Here is an 18,078-nt window from a genome sequence, read left to right as displayed (position 1 = left end):
ATGACTTAACATTACTACGAACAAACATTGCTGTTATCCTGCCACAGGACACGCGTGAAACTATTTGACAGTTGAGCACAGTTGAGCTTGTGTCGTGAGTGCCAGACATTCATATTCTTCTCCCTGTCAGCCTATATTTCAGTTTCATGTCTATAATATCGCTTGATTGTCACTGTCAATTAGCAGTTGAGGCAACAGCAGTTCATCTATCAGTCTTAAAGGTTCCTCGCACTCATTTGGACACTCAGGTCAAGTAGCTTAGGGGGCCATTAATTGCAATAATGAAGTCTTCAGTGAGTGATCATCAATGGCTTTAGAACGCTATTAATCCTTTTAGAAATCTATTTTTTAATGTTTAGCTTTATCTCCCGCTTGCAACATCTCATTTAGCAGTGCTTAATAAACACCATGGGTCCCTGATCCTCTCTGCTCTCATGTGAGGGCCACTTGAAGGTTTATTTTCGCTGCTTCACTGGACAAATAGGAGATCTATCTGCGGAAGCCTGTGCACAATTTACTCTGTATAGAGTCCTCCATTCATTCTCATGCCAGCAAGCAGACAGCTTTAATAACTGAAATGACAAATAAACTGGAAATCATTCCAGGTCTTTTCACTTAACTGACAAGTTGAACACTTTTTGTAATGAGGCAATGAACGTCACCCCTCCCATCCCCCTGCTACCACACACACACACACACACACACACACACACACACACACACAACACACACACACTGACACATCTACTACCATAATAGGTTCATTTAAGAGCATCAGGTCTTGACGTGTTATCATTTATCTGCATTATTTCGCATCCTCTATCAAAGTACTTGCTGCACACATCAAATGTATTGGGCCTATAGTGCATACACTAAATTTTAACCCCAATCTTAACACCAAAAGATTATTACACAAAACGTATCTTTATTTTTTAGCTAGAACTTCCAAGGGAATCCTGTCTGCTGGATGTCAGCTGATATTCTCCTCCAGAGTCGTCCAGAGTTACACAGTGGGAAGCCTAACAAACTGTTATTTTACTATAACTGCACAGAAACAGAATCAAGAGACAATTGTGATAGGATGGAAACAAATTATAAAATGCATATAAGTCAAAGCCAGGTCATATTTGACTCTACAACACACCCTTCTATTTCAGAAAAAAGGATGGACTTAGTGTGCTTGGGTGGCACATGTGAAATCTTAATGCTTTCATCACACGCCTGAAGTGAAATTGTTCATTTTACCTCTAATCGTGTCATTTATCAAAATACTGCTCAAGCACGTTGATATGTGTGATTAGACTAACTAGATTTAAGCAAGGGCACAAGGGCTTTGCCATCATTTAGGCCAAACTTCAAGTGAATTCAAAAGAGTGCAACTTAATTTAGCTTAAATCTGGGTTTCTGTATTGCTATCATTAGTTTAACTTCTACATTTTCATTTTGCACATCTCACCCAGCTCCCCTAACTACCTTAATGACCTTGCAAATCCTGCATTCATCTACCAAAATGTGTGTAAAAAAAAAAGTGTAAGAACCTTGGACAACGGAAACATATTTGTATCCAGAAACAAACTATTAAGGGTCACTGAAGCATCATTCAGTAAAATAAGTCCCCATGCAACTAAAAACACAATGGCCTAATTGAGTCCAATATTTACAGATGATTGTGAAAATGTTCTTCATGATGGGGAGATTAATCTTTTTACAATGGAAATATGTCAGTTTCAGCTGGGCATGATGGATGTGATGTATCACTGTGGACAAATCGACCAGGGAACGCCCCCCCCCCCCCCCCCCCCCCCGCGTGACAGCTCTATTGTGCAGAGATGATGTCACCTGTTGTCCATGTAGTGACCTTCTAATTTCCTAATTCAATTTCAGCCTCCTGGCCGCCTGGAACCTCCTCTAGCACACTCATATCATGAACCAGTATTAACAATTACATTCTGACTGTCTCAAACCTGCAATTCCCTCTAAATCTAACCAAGTAGTCCTTTATTAGGCTGCCCTGTTAAATCAATCTAAATCTAAGCATAATAACTCTCTAATCAGGTAGTAGGAAGAATAATAGGTTGTCACACATGAGGAAAAATAGGCAATCATGAAATGTTTTCTTTAATTAAGCTCAGTAAAGTAGAAGGGCAGGCTAGGAAGCGAGGACACATTCATCATAGCCAAGGTGGGAAATTACTTCAATTACTCAGGAAGGAGAGAGCGAACAGAATAATAGAACTCACAGAAGCAGAAGAGGGGACACTCTGAACCGTAGGAAGTCCCAACGACACAGTTGTAGTGAGGGCACTGAACTGAGGGAGGTTGCCCACAAAAGGTATTACACTTAGTCACTAGAATTCCCTGCACTGACAATCCCAGCAGAGATCTCCTCTACCAGTGGTCTGTCTGCTGTTGCACACCTGGCCAGAGATGGTGCACCCCCTGTAGTTCCTGCCCTTTTGGCTGGCTCTCTGCTCCTGTCTCCTGCGAATCAGACTCCCAAAATGCACCCGTGAGTGAGCAACAGAGTCTGGCTCCCTTTCCTGGTAAGATGACAAGATAAATGACCTCTTACAGTAACAGGATTTATTGATTAGATGAGAGAGACGCTGGCCGAGGAACCCGAGGCTTCAGTGACAGAGCTCCTGCCAGCTAAGCTGCCCAGGAGAGAAATATAGAGATTATGAGTTTTGATAACTGCAATTGAGTGCCAGACGGGCTGCTTCATGGTGTACAAATAGTTCAGTCTTACCCATTACAAGCAGGAACAGGGACAGCTGATGGATAATAAACGGTACACAAAAGAAACACCTAAGAGAAACAGCCCTGATAGCACGAGATGGAATGATGCACTTGTCTGTGGTACAAGATGGAAGGAGAAAACTTGCACAGATCTGCTCTGAACTAAAGGATCGATAGCGTTATTGCATGGGCACAACAAGCAGCTGTGCAAGATATCCTCTGTGAGTGACCGACGGTAGAGCGACAAACCATTCATAACAGACGACCCAAGAAAGAAATAAACACTGTCTTTCATCTTCAAGACTGAAAATGCCATCATCAAACAGTCCTTTAAGATTAGGCGGCCCAACCTTACCAATCCAAAGACATAGCTTACGTGGAGGTGGGAACTACTGAGGCTCCTAAGGTCCTCACACTTCAAGCTCCAGCCTGGCCCTGGGGACCTCGGGACTGGCCTGGGGCCCCTGAGGAGCAAGGACTAGTGCTGGGGCTCTGTGGACTAACGAGGACACCTAGAGCCCACTTGCCAGCAGTCTCACCGAGCACCTTCTGCACTCCTCATTAATGTCGAATCAGTGGAACAATTTCACTTCATTACCAGGTAGTGATTGCCCTGGAGCGGGCGTGGCCAGTGTGATTTACAGGTTTGCAGGCGCGGGGGCTGCCTGAGCACGCCTCCCCCCGGTCGGCCGCTCATGAAGAACCACACCACCAATCACCTGTCTGTCAGCCCCCGATCCACCTTGTCCGAGGTGCTCCTATTCTTTGTCTATTCACGTGTTCGTGTGCCCTGTGAAAATTAGATACAGACTTCCTTAGCTCTCTCTTTCTCTCTCTATCTCTCTCTCTCCCTGGAGCTCTCTCTCTCCTCTCTCTCTCTCTCTCTGCTCTCGCAGCGCTTGAGTGACCTGGGAGCTCTATCATAATGCCAGCCAAACTGCAATAAATCATTTCAGCTTTCATCTATTGTTATTGATGAATGGGCAATTATTTGTCATCTAATATGCTGAAAATGATGACCTAAGAGATGGATCCACTTTTTTGCCGCAACAAAGGACAGCATTGATGGATTGTATCCTTAAACTGTTATTACACTTTTAATGTGGTGCTCAGATATGACAGGCTGGGTTGTCTCTACTGTCCCTTTTTTTGCGAGTATCATTTCCATTGTAGAACAGCGAGTAGCAAGGCTCACATTTCATGTTGGGTTTTTCTTTTTTCAGGAGCTCTGGCGAGAGGTTTGAAAATGAACACGTTTGCACTCTATACCTGACGGTTGCTGCTCCGCAGCGGAGTAGATGGCTTGTGTGCTGAGGCATGGCTGAAGGCTGTCATATCACACGTCCTCTCTTTCCCAAGGAAACTGTATGGAAGACGAGAACGATAGAGAGATTGACATTCAGAAAGATACACTTGACCGATCATTTTCATTTCCACTCCATAAATCACAGGCTCTGTCTTGAAATCGGATTTCAGACGTTGAGAAATAAATGTTGGTTCCATTTGGACTGAGTAAGATGTTGAAATGATTTCAATCATTTGGTGATTGATGAACTAAAAGGCAGATAATATACTGGTAGTCCACAGCCCAGTTTCCACAACCAGAAACATGAATAAAGGTCACCAAGATATCCAAACATGGCCTACAGAGAGGTGGGCTGGTGTGGAAAAAATGTGTCTTGTTTGTGGTCATGTTTAAATGTACAATTATCCATGATTTAATTCTCATTAAAACCGTCTGATATATTATTTTCCACTTAGGGGAATTGTAAACATATGTGACTCCCTAGAATTACTTTAATGTGTTCCATTAAATGGATAATATTCAATTGTGTCTATTTTTTGTTATTATTCATTTTTGTGTCTGCATTCAAGTATAGGAGCATAGTCAAAGAATCTGCACTAAAAAGCATATATTACATACATTTCACCCAGGTAGGTAGAAATACATGTATATTTTATATTCAATTAGCATGTTCCATATTTCTTGAAATAGCAAGATTCACTGTGTCAGACCCATAATTCTTAAGTATGCTTAAGAAATCAATTAAGACAAGGAAGGTAAAGGAAACAGAAGAATTTCTTGGATAATCTTATTGGCTGCTTTAGGTATTTTCAGTCCTGCTTTTTGGAGAGAAAAGAGAGCACATACGGCATACATCTGCCTGAACAGGCCAGCACATTCACACGTGTAAAGTGGAACTGTTTGATATGTGCATGCAATAGAAACCTGATTACCAAGATGCAAATTTTACATTCATATGCATGGTGCGATTTTACATGCACATTTGATGTTTTAACGAATAATGAAGCTTGATTCTAAGCTCTAGAGAGGAAATTAGCTAAATAATTAATAAAGCACTCCAGAGAGCACAGAGTCAAAGGACTTTCTGCACACAGTTCTGGAATAAAAGGCCTATCTTTCAGATATTATTTGGTATTTGATAATCACTGACAGCACAGTGACATCAGAAACTAAGAATGCATCCTCAATGCTACCTCCGTGGTCTTCTGTGTGTGTGGAATCCTTTCCCAGCACTGTGGGTCCTAGGGGCAGGAACAGAAGTACACATTCATTAGATTACTTACACTACTAGATATGCACACAAGTTCTTAGAATACTTTGATTTGTCCTCGTAAATGACTAGCCTACTAAATGGGTGTAGAGTCTCAGGAATATGTAAGGTACTTCCAGATATGGGACAGGGTTTCTGTTTTGCAGGATTGTCACCGGTAGGCTATAGAGAAATGTCTGCCAAAGCCTATTTCTATTTCGTCACTTAATTTTCTCACCATTTTCCACAAAACGGACATTGGACATTCATTATGCAGGTGGTCCTCCTCTTGGGAGACACTCTAAAGGAGACTGGGACGAACAAGGCCTACATTCTGTGCTTTTGCCGAGGTGATGGGTCTTTTAGGTGCCCTCCTGCAGCTCTGATGCGAAAACCAGGACCGTGGGAAGCATAACAGTCTATAAAGAATGTTGTTAACATTATTCGATACATGTTTTGCCTTGGGAGATGAGGTGCCCTTTTTAGACGTTTAACTGCATTAGAAAAAAAATAAAAATACGCCGTGAACAAGTAGTTGGTGTCGCAAATTGGTGTCGCGGTAATCTACTTCTCTAGGTAGCACATAGGCAGCCTCTAATCAAGGTCTACAATGTATTGTATGTTGTTTGTGTTCGCATACTTATTCTTTTGTTGCTCACATTCACAGAGGAACAATGTGGGTGAAAAGCAATAAGTCGTTCTCTGTTATCATGATAAGCCTATTCCGTGCTCTTTCCACCGTTCTGGGTAAAACAAAGTCTTTCTTTTTTCGTTGAGAATTTTCACTGATTCTTTCAAATGCTCAATTCTGGGTTTAAAATAACATTTTACATTACCACTAGGTGTCAGCATTTTGTGTCACACAATTCCATTGACGTAGTGCTACAGCGATACTGCATCTCGACACAAACCTTAAACCCTCAAGGAAGACAAGGAATACTCCCTGGATAAAAGAGAAAACTTAAAAAATAAAAAATAAACACTGGTGATCCCTCCTCCAGAGGGGATACAGGGAGGTGCAGACCATAGGCTAAAACAGTTATGCATTGAGAATAGTGATACAGGTCAAAATGTGCTATTGAATGCATGGTGAAACACAGATACAGTTCTGAATTAGTACCGTATGCAGAGTTCTGCTTTGGTGTTTGGGCAGTGGTCAGCGACGTGGCTGGGAAGTAAAGGATCAACATAACAGCACAAGGTGGTCAGGTAGAAAATCTACTCTAGATGAATAAGCATACATTTGTGGAAGAATCAACATAATGAAACATAAGAACTAGATTTTCCCTGAGTGTTACTTCAAAATGGCCACCAGAGGGCAGGATTCTACAATAAATATTACAGTAGAACCAGATAAGGGGTTTCAACATTTTGTTACATTTTATTATCACTAGAAACTAACAGACCTGTTAAGTAAAAAAAAAAAAAAAAGGGCTTATCTATGGAGTACACAATCTGCAATGCCAATGGAGAGTAGATCACTTCATTTGTGATAAATTATCAACTGTAGCATGAGGTCTGACCTTGGCCTTGTGCAGTCACTTTAATCACTTTAATATGGCACATACATAGATACAACACTCCAGACTCCTCTCCAACACACTCCACCCTACTGCCTCGGTTGTGAAAAGTCTGACCTTCCTCTCCACTCATAACATGTTACACAACCATGGGGGAATAGTGTGCTTCAGCTAATCTCACAGTTATCAATCCTTGAGATGAGTGCTATTATCATTAGGAGCATATGTGTTCCCTGGGGTAGATAATGAATGGGAGTCATTAGGTGGGGTGATGGTCTGTTGAGAAGGGAGCACTGGGGCAGACACAACCTGGCAGACAGACACATGATAGGGGGGAGAACCACCCCACTGGATCTCCATCTCCCTGTTAGGTTAGTGTGGACTGGTAGAACATCCCTGAGCACTAGCTGGGTAATCATACATGTGAAAAATATATGAAGTGATAACCGAGCAGGAATCGAAAGACCACATTGGCTGTCTCAGCGAGAGTGAACCAAGTGGCCTGGGTAATCCGTCCGGAGACCCAGCTGCGGGGGCGGGAGAAGGGAGTGGAGAAGGGCAGTGTGGGGGCACAGATGGGGAGGGGGCAGAGGCCACTGTAGGAGAGAGCTGGGCCAAAGACGGAACGGAGAGAGGTGGGCGGGAGGGGGTGAGGGGGGCCTGTCATTCACTTTGGCACAGCAAAGGCTGAGCCCTCTGCCCAGCTCCGGCCACACGATGCAGCCACTGATGAAATGCAGCTGAATCGTCGGATCAGAACGCCCCAGCCCAAGGGCGATGAGCTCATACTGCCTGCGTGCCTGCCCAGAGTGGGTGGAGTCTATTGCATAATTCATCAGGTGCATGACATCACCCCTAGCCAATCAGCTGCTCTTGTTCATGAACAATCACGACAGCAACCCTCACAGTGTTCACCATCCTCTGTGTGTCAAAATGAAGCCAGGGCCACATGATAGAATGTTATCGGAGCACGCCAGCAATCCAGATTCTCCAGACTGTAATTTTCTAAAGGAACCATCCAGTGTATAGATTCACATATATTAGCCCTACTTGCTTCATCAACTTGATACATGAACAACCCATCTTTTCTTTTAACTAATTATAGCTGCGCATGACCATAAAGAGGCCTTTGAGCATAGAAATACCACAGAGCAGCTAGGGTAATACATAGCCTGTTATGAACACTGCTGAGCCTCGGGGCGGTTGCTCAGTGCGACAGCTGAAAACAGCTCACCTTAGATGAACCCAGCCCTCAGCGTGATTCATGGGAACCAAAGCCAGCGGCCTGTAGGGAAACGAACAGCTCTAGCAGGAAGATGGGGCCCGAGATAGACCCAAAGCTCCCAACCCACCACTGTCCAGCCCAGTGTCTCTCCCAGAAGAGGGAGCCCAGCCCAGGCAGGCCGGGTTCCATTCAGACAGAACTGGGACAAAGTGAGAGCCTCATTATGCTGGACAGACAGGCTGATCAGGTGCCAGCAGCTGTGACTCGGCCTGACCCTGAACCCCCGCCTCACCGGAGAGGCATACCTGCCGCTCTGGTCTGATCCACACCTGGGGCATCACAGACACCATGTCTGCACTCTCTGTTTACTGAGAGTGCATGATGCCGAATTATCATCGCCAATCAAAGTGAAGCGCCGCCTCTGAAGTTGTCGTTTGTTCTCGTTCAGTGCGTGTTGTCGAAGGCATTCAACGCATGAAAAATGCTATTTTAATCTTCCATCAAGAAGAGTGCAGGGGTGTTTATTTGGGGGCCAGTGTTTGCACAGCACAGCAACGGCATGTTTAATCTTTCATCATTGGGCTTCTGGGGAGGGACTTCATCAATCAACTTGGCTGCAGTATCTGGTTTCGGGAGTGACAGCCCTCAAGGTCTCTCAGCCTCCCAGGGGGAACCATGGGGTCACCTGGGTCTCTTTCGTCTAAAACATTTTGGGGAAAGGAGCAGGGGGGGGGGGGGGTCATGAACCCCTACAGTAGAGTATCCTTGCCACTATTGTCATTGAAAACAGGTCCTCATATTGTACATGCACAGCAACAGGGCAAACAAGGTTGTTCTTGCTTCAGGAGAAGCATGCACCGTGCATTATACAGTATGCAGAACAAGCACAGCTCTCTCTTGAACTTTGACTGTGTGGGATGAATGCAGAATAGAATGAATTCATTTAAATATACAGTGATAGAAGAGAAGCACTGACCTTCTTCACCTCCCCTCACCTAGTGCTTCTGCCAAGAGAAGGAGGAGAGCTGCCAGTCAGTTTAGTACTCTCTGCCGCAATACAACAGTTCCAATTGTGACCAATTGAAAATCAATAAAACATAATACTAAATGGAAACAACTTGGTCAGGTGGAACATGCTCTATCTATCTCTCAAAGGGTTGGGGTTAAAAAGATGTATTGAACCCAATAACTGTATCAACCTTTTTCAGAATGTAAAACTGCATCCATTCATGTGAACCTTGCAAAAGCCTTGCAAAAGCTAGATCATCAAGGTTATTTGCATGGCCACTATGGGTGAATTGCTTACATAATCACACTTTCTAAGTTCATAAAACTGTCTGCAGAAGCTCACCAGTGGCATGTGGTCAGATGATCAAAAGGGCCTTGTTTCACAGTACTGTCAAGGTTAGAAGTAGCAACCAGCAGGCTGTGATATTCTTAAACAGCAGTGTTATATACAACAGCCATGTGCTGTCATTATTACCGGCTTACGTTTCAGTGCTCCTCAAACCCAAGGTTATGTGAGGTCACTTCCACAACCCTAGCCTTCACCGTTGACTGTACCCCCTTGGATGGTTGGAATTCCTTGCCCTTTAAGAAAGTACATTGTGTACATGAGTCTGAAAATAGACCTGAGTCCTGTAATGTGCCCACCAGGAGTTACTGGACAGACACATTCATTACAAAAACAAATGTGCCTCAACACCGTGCCCATTGGTTTTCATAAACGGCGGGCCGGGTGCTAGGCCAGGCCAGTGTTATCGGGGTGCTCCGAATGAAGCAGCGTTGACAAACTGGCACTAACAGTGGGGGCCCCCGGGGGGGGTGGAGGGGGAGGGTGTTGGACACTGACAGGGCACACGGCTGGGAGAGGGGGCCACGAGGTGATGTAAGCTGGAGGTGGGCCAGCGGAGCAGGCGTGTGATGATGCGTGGCGCCTGTCAGACTTTTGGCAGAAGTGGTTGTGAGGGTGGGGGGGGATCGGGGGGGGGGGGGGGGGTTAGAGGGTGGGTGGAGGGGGCTCAGGGTGTAGACTGTTGAAAATAGCTGCCCTGCCCCAAACCCCCCCAAACACAGCCCATCCCCAGCCCCGCAAACACTTTGCCTCTCCCACCCAGTTGAAGTACGTATATCTCCTGGGCCGGTCATCAGCATCTCTGATCCTGATGGTAATCTCTCTGGCTTGGGACAGGAATGCCGGGGCTATTTCTGTGTCCAATAACAACATGCATTATGGGCCTCTGAGGGACACGGAGAGCCAGAACATCCCGCCTCCCAACAACCCCTTGACCTGCTGCGGTGACACCATCTCCAGTTCCCCTCCGCACAGGGCAGCAGTACTCGCTGCAACACATAAAGTGCAGTTGGGTCTGAGAGGGTGGGGGAGGGTGTGTGTGTGTGTGTGTGTGTGTGTACATGGTCTCCTACTGGTCAGAAGGCATTATCGTTGTTTTATTCGATGGAGTCACATTGTTTTCACCGCGGGTGACGCAGCGGAGCCACACTCTGACGAGGTCCCATGGGATGTTCTGTGACAGTGTTGGAGAAACTCCGGCTAGAACACAAAAACACTTGTCAGGGCTGCTGAATGTTCTACGAGACCACTCAGCAAGGGCACCTCAATGATGAAACAGAAATTGTGTGCTGGAGCCAGTTGAGTACATTGGAAGTCTTCTATTATTGAAAAAGTAAACTGTAGTTTATTGTTTCAGCTCTCCTAATTGATCTTTTTAATAACATACCTGAGATTGCAACGTTAAAAAGTTAATAACATACCCTGACGAATCCCAGCACTGCTGCAGTGAAACCATGTGGGACATTAGAAACAGTCAATTTGGGAAACTACAGTTGGCAAATCATACTGATTCGGCAAGTTAAAATGTATTCTCATATGTTGTGCCAGTAGATTGAAGCAAATTGTGGAGGGACACGTAATCTGTCTCTCCTGCAACACCCACCGGCCCTGTGTAAATACTAAGTGCTTATCACCATATTTCAAACCTTGATAAGTGAGCTGGGGGGCGTTCGGTCTCCGGGGCTTTGTTGTGGCATTCATCGTCCTCTGCAGCACCCTTTCAGACCCCCACCGATTCAAGCGTTCCTAGGTTAACGCATTCTATTGTACAAAGTAATTAGCATGTGATCACATAGTCCTCGAGTAGTGGCATTGTAGTGGGGGACAGATAACAAACAAATACTTTTCCTTGTTCTTCTGGAGTAATTGCAAAACGATCACAAACAGGTTTACATTGACTCCAGGCAAGTCACAACCGTGACCTTTGTTCACCTGATTTTAAACCACCTGAGGATCGTCTATGTCTGTAGATGTACTGTATACTGTATGCATAGCCTTTTGTATAACAGTATGGCTTCCATTTTTGTTTTGCTGTCACTCCCTTCTTATAGTTAGGGTTGTTTTGCTTACTCTGTTAAATTACAATCAGTTTAATAATTAAGAAATAAATTAAGGGATAATTCAATTCACTAATGTTCCCTCACACAGGCAACGTGTATTTTTCTTCTCTGAATTTTAAGAACAAAAAAATGTCTATCAATCAATTTAAGCGGGTTCAAGTTTTAGGATTAAGGATGTAAATATGTATTCTTCTTACTTATATCCCTATTGAAGCAATGAATGTTGAGTTTTCCGTGGCGGTCAACAATAGAGCTGAATACTTCCATTCTTTTTCTAGTTTAATTGAACAGTCTTGCCCTGTAAGGAACAGTATGTTGTCACTGCAGCTTCAAGCTTGTTCAGGACACAAAAACAAGGGACAGACCCTAGCTTTACATGACATGCTCTAGTTAGTAACTACAATACTGCATTAAGACGTCCACATCAGCCCCAGTGATGGAGGATGGATTCATTCTTTGGAGGGATAAGGAGCGGTGTTAATGTCAATACCTGCACTCTGCTTATTTGATCAATGGCTGTATTTTCATTCTTTGGCAGATGAAACATGAAAGAGTGAGCTTGGGGAGAAGCTTCCTGAGGTCTATCTGGCACAGAGGTTGAGGCTGTTGTTATCGATCTGAAACACCAGCCAACAGAACAACTGCAAATGGGCTTGATTGAATGCACAGCTTTCCCAGAATGATTATTTTGCTCTCAAAATGTCGAAACCTCTTCATCAGTTCTCTGATCTGTTTTCTATGGAGACTCTGCTTCTTGCCCATTGCTGAACTGTTGCTATGTTTTCATCAGAGAGCTCTTAAATGGAGGAGAATGACCAATTTTGACATATCAGTTCAGACTATCGACCTTGCTTTTTTAGATATGTAATGACAGCTACAATGTAGGGTACAGGGGTCTGTGCAGTGGACAGGCTATGGAGAGGAACATTCAGATATGGGCAGAAGAACATTGTGACCCACATACTGTCTACCAGTCAGGAAATATATTACACTTATACTGTACAGACCACTCTTATTCCCCTCCTCCCCTCCCTGCACCTGCCAACAGTCAGGAATATCAATAAAGCTGCTCACACGCAAGCCATGATGCAACAGTGCCAAAGAACCATTTTCTTCCTCACCACAATTTACACTGCCACTGGCTGCAGATGTATAGCTTTCAATCAATGTTGTATCAAGTAAGGAAATAGTTAAAGCATTTGGGGGAAAAACTTGAAGGACACATTTTCCAGCGGCAAGCATCTGGACCTCAGTTTGTATTACCTGTTGTGCATTCAGATAATCAGGGTTTTCAACCCAAAGCTTAAATATGGAGCATGTGGTGTTAATGGTGGGTTAGGGTTGTACCAGCAGAGGGGGCAAGAAAAGGCAGAGAACACAATATGATTATTTACTTCAATCATACATTTGACAGTCAGATTCAGCTTACTCAACAGTCAGCAAGCTAACAGAATTCTCTCTACTAAGAAATTGGACACGCCACACACACAGAAACATACACAAACATACACACACATACACACGCATGAAAAACACAGAATGACAGGTCTCTGGTGCTGGGGAAACAGTAGCTAAGCTTCTTCTCCTCTGTGGTTCAGTTGAAATCGATAACACAGTAGAATACTGCAGAGTAGAGAGGAAGGTCAGCGTGGAAGGATTTGACCTTCCAGACCACCCCTAATGTTGGCCAGTCTTTAAGACCAATTCCCAGCACATATGGTTGTGAGAATTGAGGGCTGTTATGGCTACCTTTGGTGGGGAGGGATCTTTAAAGCGAGCCCTGTCTATGCAAGTAGATCCATTGTTAATTTAGAACCGAGTAGAAACTAACACATTGTCATAAAGTAATCTCAATCATTGACCCAGAGGAAAATGATATTATCACCCCCGCAGGTCAAAATATACTCCTTTGGATCAGGTTGCGATGCTGGGTGTATTGCTTGAGAGAATCTTATCTGGGGATCATACAAAAAAAAGTCTGAATTAAAGTCAGAGCAGCTTTGTGAAGGAAGGGGAAGGATACATTTCAGGACAGCGAACTGCCAGGTATTACTCAGCTACCTGTGACCCAGGGGGGGGGATTTTATTCTGCCCTATACATGGCTGTCACTAGATATTGATACAGGAATGATGCAGATAATGAGATTAAACCAGAGCCTGAGGCCTTCTCTCTGGGTTTGGCAGGCCCCCACATGCAGAGGGTTAATACACTGCCAACAAGACCAAGTGCCAAGGGCTTTGCAGTGCAAACAGATTACACTCTTATCTTGCATGGTGAGGGCCAGGAAAATCTAACTTTAGCCAAGTAGTGGTTTCTGACAAATTAACAAGTGTGGAAAATTAAGTAAGGCAGTTAATTGCATGGTGAAGTACTGAAGATTATGACTAACACACTGGTTGATGAATTGAGGCGCATAGTGGATCAAGGATACAGAGGGCCTGACTAGTTTTGTTTGTAAAAAAAATATATATCCGTATAAAACTCTTTAAATTTCATTTAAAATCATAGCATTTTCTAAATTCGGTTCAGTTTAAACACACTTTACTGAAGTACTTTGTAAAGTGGCCCTTGTGCCTTCCCACACACAACCTTGAGGGTCACAATATCAGCTTTGCAGAGACTGCCTGGTTCCCCAGAGGAACAGTTTAGTATAAAATGTAACATTGATAGCCTTTATCAGACGTAATGCTTGTGATATATTGTAAAGCCTAGTTTAAGCCTAGTTTAAAACACCTGTGAATTTGCAGATGATCTGTGTGATTTGTTTAATTATATATATATGTGTATTAATATGCCTGCATGAAGTCCTGAAAGTGAATGGTTCGATAATCTTCCGAATCTAGTATATTTTGTGTTTGTGACATAATAGGAATATTTGTGAAGGAATAGGTCTTTCTGGGCAGGGCTATTTACATTGCTGGCTCCCACACTGCACTCTACTATTGCTCCATGCTGTGCAGGATGGCACTCTCATTGTAATGAAGTCTGTAATTATGGTGTTTGGTAACTCTTTCCCTGAGTGAGTCTTACTCATCTTCAGCTTTATTAATGAGCAGTACTGTAGCCACGCTCGTTCTAATAATATTACAGAATCGATGTACAAGCATTGCATCTGTTTGTATGAAAGCAAACACAGGACCTTGGGGAGGCTGAGCTATCTTGGTTTTCTTAGGGTGGAGGCTTTTGCTGATTGTCAAGATCTCCACAGAGCCAAGCAAGCGAACTGCAGAATCATTCAGTAGGTAAAAACACGGCTAGGATCCAACTTTGATGGCACTCTGCATGATGTATCGAGATAGTTCCCCTTTGGGGTCTGCTAGGGAAAGCAGATTGACCTTCTTTACCAAGCTGAAGAGATATGTCCTGGCCTAGAGCGAGATACCACAGATTTTTCCTTTTGCTTTGTGGATTTTACACATTACATAAGGCTTCCCTCAGGGACCGTGTTCAAGGCTGATGATGTTGGAAGGGAATAAATTATTTTTCATTACACCAAAAGCTCCCTGTTTCCATTGGGTCTATTGATGTTTTGATGCCTGCCCTATGAAACTTGATACTCGAGGTCTGGGGTTACCTTAAAAAGTGTCCAGACAGGAACGAGGACTTGCATGATCATTGGATCCCGTCTAAATCTCAAGCCTTGTCTGTCCTGTAACCCAGGAGCCTGTGTGTGTGTATGTGTGTGTTTGTGCATGTGTGTGTTTGTGTATGAGAGAGTGTGTGCGTGTATTTGCATGTGTGTGTGTGTGTATGTGTGAGTGTATATGACTCTCATTTACATCTACAGCACGTCTTCATCCGTGTGATACTCATACTATTCTAGGAAGGGTTTCACCGCAGGCTGCATTTACTTCCACATTTAACACCTTATTCCTATTTCAGGAGCTGGGGAACGGCTTCCTGGCAACCACATTTGCTTAATTACAGAATAGAGCCCAGTGTCTGGGAGCCGGGGGCCAGCCCATGGCCCCTCAGCTCCTCGGAGGAGGAGGATACCGTTTGAGATGTTTTGCCGTCCCTATGCTGCAAGCGCAAGTAGCTCTCCTGGTGGCTATGCTCTCCATTATGTCCATGTAGTGCATGAGCACATCATTTGTAACATGCTGAAATCCAGCCAGCCACGCCGCCACGCTCTCTATTTGATTACCACGGTGACAAATGGAGGGTCACGTCTGTAAATAAATACCTCTTAGCGTCATCAGACGATGGACACGCCATCAGAGTGAAGGAGCAAAGCCCACTCTGGAAAGCATATGCTGTTAAGTGCTGAGGGAAGGTAGGCAATCTTCAGGATGTCTGGGCTAGTCATTTCCTGAACACATTAGCTGTCTGTAGGAGCCCCTCTCCCCGCTGCCCCCGGAGGGTTCCTCATTGACTTAGCAGCCGTGTACATCACTCCGCCATGCCTGGCTGGAACACACACCCCAGTACATCACTGTCAGACAGCCGCCCTTCAGGAGCCACGGTGACAAACAGCTTGAGAGTGCTGCACCGCCATGCAAACGGGCTGCACACACACACACGAATACACACACGAATACACACAAAAACACAGGTATAACTAAGGCATTCATTTCAATTACTGTACGTTGTTCGTAAGCACCAGGCTGAAGCACGCGAATGCAAGAAAAGGCACGAGACGATTACCCTCAAAAGAGTACTTTGGAGCTCCGTGACCATTCATCTGTCACTAGGTGTTTCTCTGTTACCTTCCGCTTTAACTCGGATTGATTACAGCAGCGTACATGATTGCGGGCATTACATTAATGAGCCTCCACTGTGCTCAGGGGGAAAAAGAACAATAAAGTATAATAAATGAGACACTTTAAAAGGGTTAGCTTGAGATCGTTGAGTGACTCAACCAGACCCAACACTGCGGCACATTCCACAGTCGAAGGCGTGAGGTTATGCGTCGCAGATGCTCCGGTGAAAGATTTCCCAGGGAAGCAGCCAGGTAGAAGGTGTGTGCTTCTCATCACTCCCACCTCTTCTCTGTGCCTCTTATTGATTGTTGTGCCAACATAAATCTCAGAAGGCCGGTTGCTACTGCTCTGCTTAGATATCCCCCATGCCCCTATGGAGAAGGCTGCCTTGGGTGAACATTGATCCACAGTCAGAGGTCCTTGGGTTGTGTTGGCCGTGTTCCAGAGAGACCCTGTAGGGAGGGTTATAAAGATAGACTGTGGATGCAATGTGGCCCGTACGTATGGTAATGCAAGATATCATTTGGTCATAGATTAGATTATAAAACAGGGGACAGACACAGCTATAGATATTGTTAGAAACAGTTGTTGGCACTGTTACTAATATCTTTGCAACCCTTAGCAGATCCTGGCAATATGCACAGTTGTCGACAGGAAACCTAAAGAGCCTGTTTATGAGCTGGTCATGCCAAAGGGCTTGAGAGGGCAAATCTTGAAGAAGAAGCTGGCACACCATCCATGACAAGTTGACTGCTGCTCCTTCAGCATGTTTATATACTGCACTCAGACACTTAACCATTATCTACTAAACCCCATTTTTGTAGGCATACAGAGGGGTAAAACATCCTTTAGGAACCCTGCAGTAACAATGATCTGCACTCAAGAAATGCCCTGGGATTTTCCTTCTCATGTGTCTTATTGAAGATCATTACATCATATCAGGAAGTTGGACACCCTTGGAGAGCTCCGTTTCGTGTTTTGAAATTGCCAGCTGTTGAGCTACATCCATGTATTGAACATCTGTACTGGACATGCTTGGCCAGGCACTGCCCCAAAGCATCTGGCAGGCAGATCTAATTTCACAGGGTTACAGTGAAGATCATTTCACACTATAGGATTTAGGCCAATTTTCTTTTTGTTTTATCTTTTTTAATTTTGCTTTCTCCCTCTGAAAGAGCCATTCTGTTGAATGGTAGGAATGATCAAAACATATTCGTCTTGAATAGGTCAATGACTTCACATGAAAACACAGAGATGCGTCAATTCAAAAGGTGTTGCTGTTTTCGTTTCTCAGTCCACAGGGTCTTCCCCACATACAGTCCTCCAGTGAAGGTTCATTCATATACAGACCTGATGTACCTGAGCAAACTTCAGAGCCACTCGCTGTGCTAAACAGTCAAGCCGTCAGACGCCTCACATAGTGATTCCTGGTGGTCTGTAGTCGGTAGTGTCCAATTTCAAAGGCTGTGCAGCAGGGAAGATTTGTGGTTGACTTCAAACCCCTGGGCAGGCTGGTGCCTCTTTCTCCATTGACAGGCAGCCCAGTCCCCCTGCCCCTCCACCAATTACTGCACAAGGGCCTGAGCAATTGAAAAGAGATGAATTAGAATGCTCCCCGTTAAGCCTGACACACATATTCCTCCACAGAGAGGTATAACAGCGATGGATTAGAGCAGAGCCCACCCAACAAGTGAATTAATATTTCATCGGGCAATCTCTGAATACAAACGCTCAATTGACTTTGCTTTTCCTTTGAGATATTTAATAAGATCAGCTTGTTGCTTTGTTCTTGGGTCTTGATTCTCTTGGAATTGTTTAGAAGTTTCCTGGGTCTCCTATCCTATTGATGGAACAGCCACACTGGAAAAGGATAATATTAACAAAAGCGTCTTGTTCCTTAAGAGGACACAAGGCTTGTTGG

The 18,078-nt window shown here is 44.3% G+C and overlaps 1 long non-coding RNA gene across 1 annotated transcript; it reads right to left on the bottom strand.

The window, feature by feature from the left end:
• Positions 1-2,132: 2,132 nt before the first annotated feature.
• Positions 2,133-5,781, bottom strand: LOC146260858 (uncharacterized). The gene is made up of 4 exons (XR_014724805.1): positions 5,533-5,781; positions 5,239-5,286; positions 4,009-4,102; positions 2,133-3,529 (listed from the first exon to the last, which is right to left on the bottom strand). It is a non-coding gene; the product is annotated as an uncharacterized LOC146260858 (long non-coding RNA).
• Between the last annotated feature and the right edge of the window lie 12,297 nt (positions 5,782-18,078).

The sequence above is a fragment of the Hypomesus nipponensis genome, chromosome 12, assembly GCF_054491055.1.
Source record: "Hypomesus nipponensis isolate SF chromosome 12, ASM5449105v1, whole genome shotgun sequence".
In the NCBI taxonomy this organism is placed as follows: domain Eukaryota; kingdom Metazoa; phylum Chordata; class Actinopteri; order Osmeriformes; family Osmeridae; genus Hypomesus; species Hypomesus nipponensis.
The sequence above is the reverse complement of the archived record's forward strand: the minus strand, read 5'-3'. Positions and strand labels throughout refer to the sequence as shown.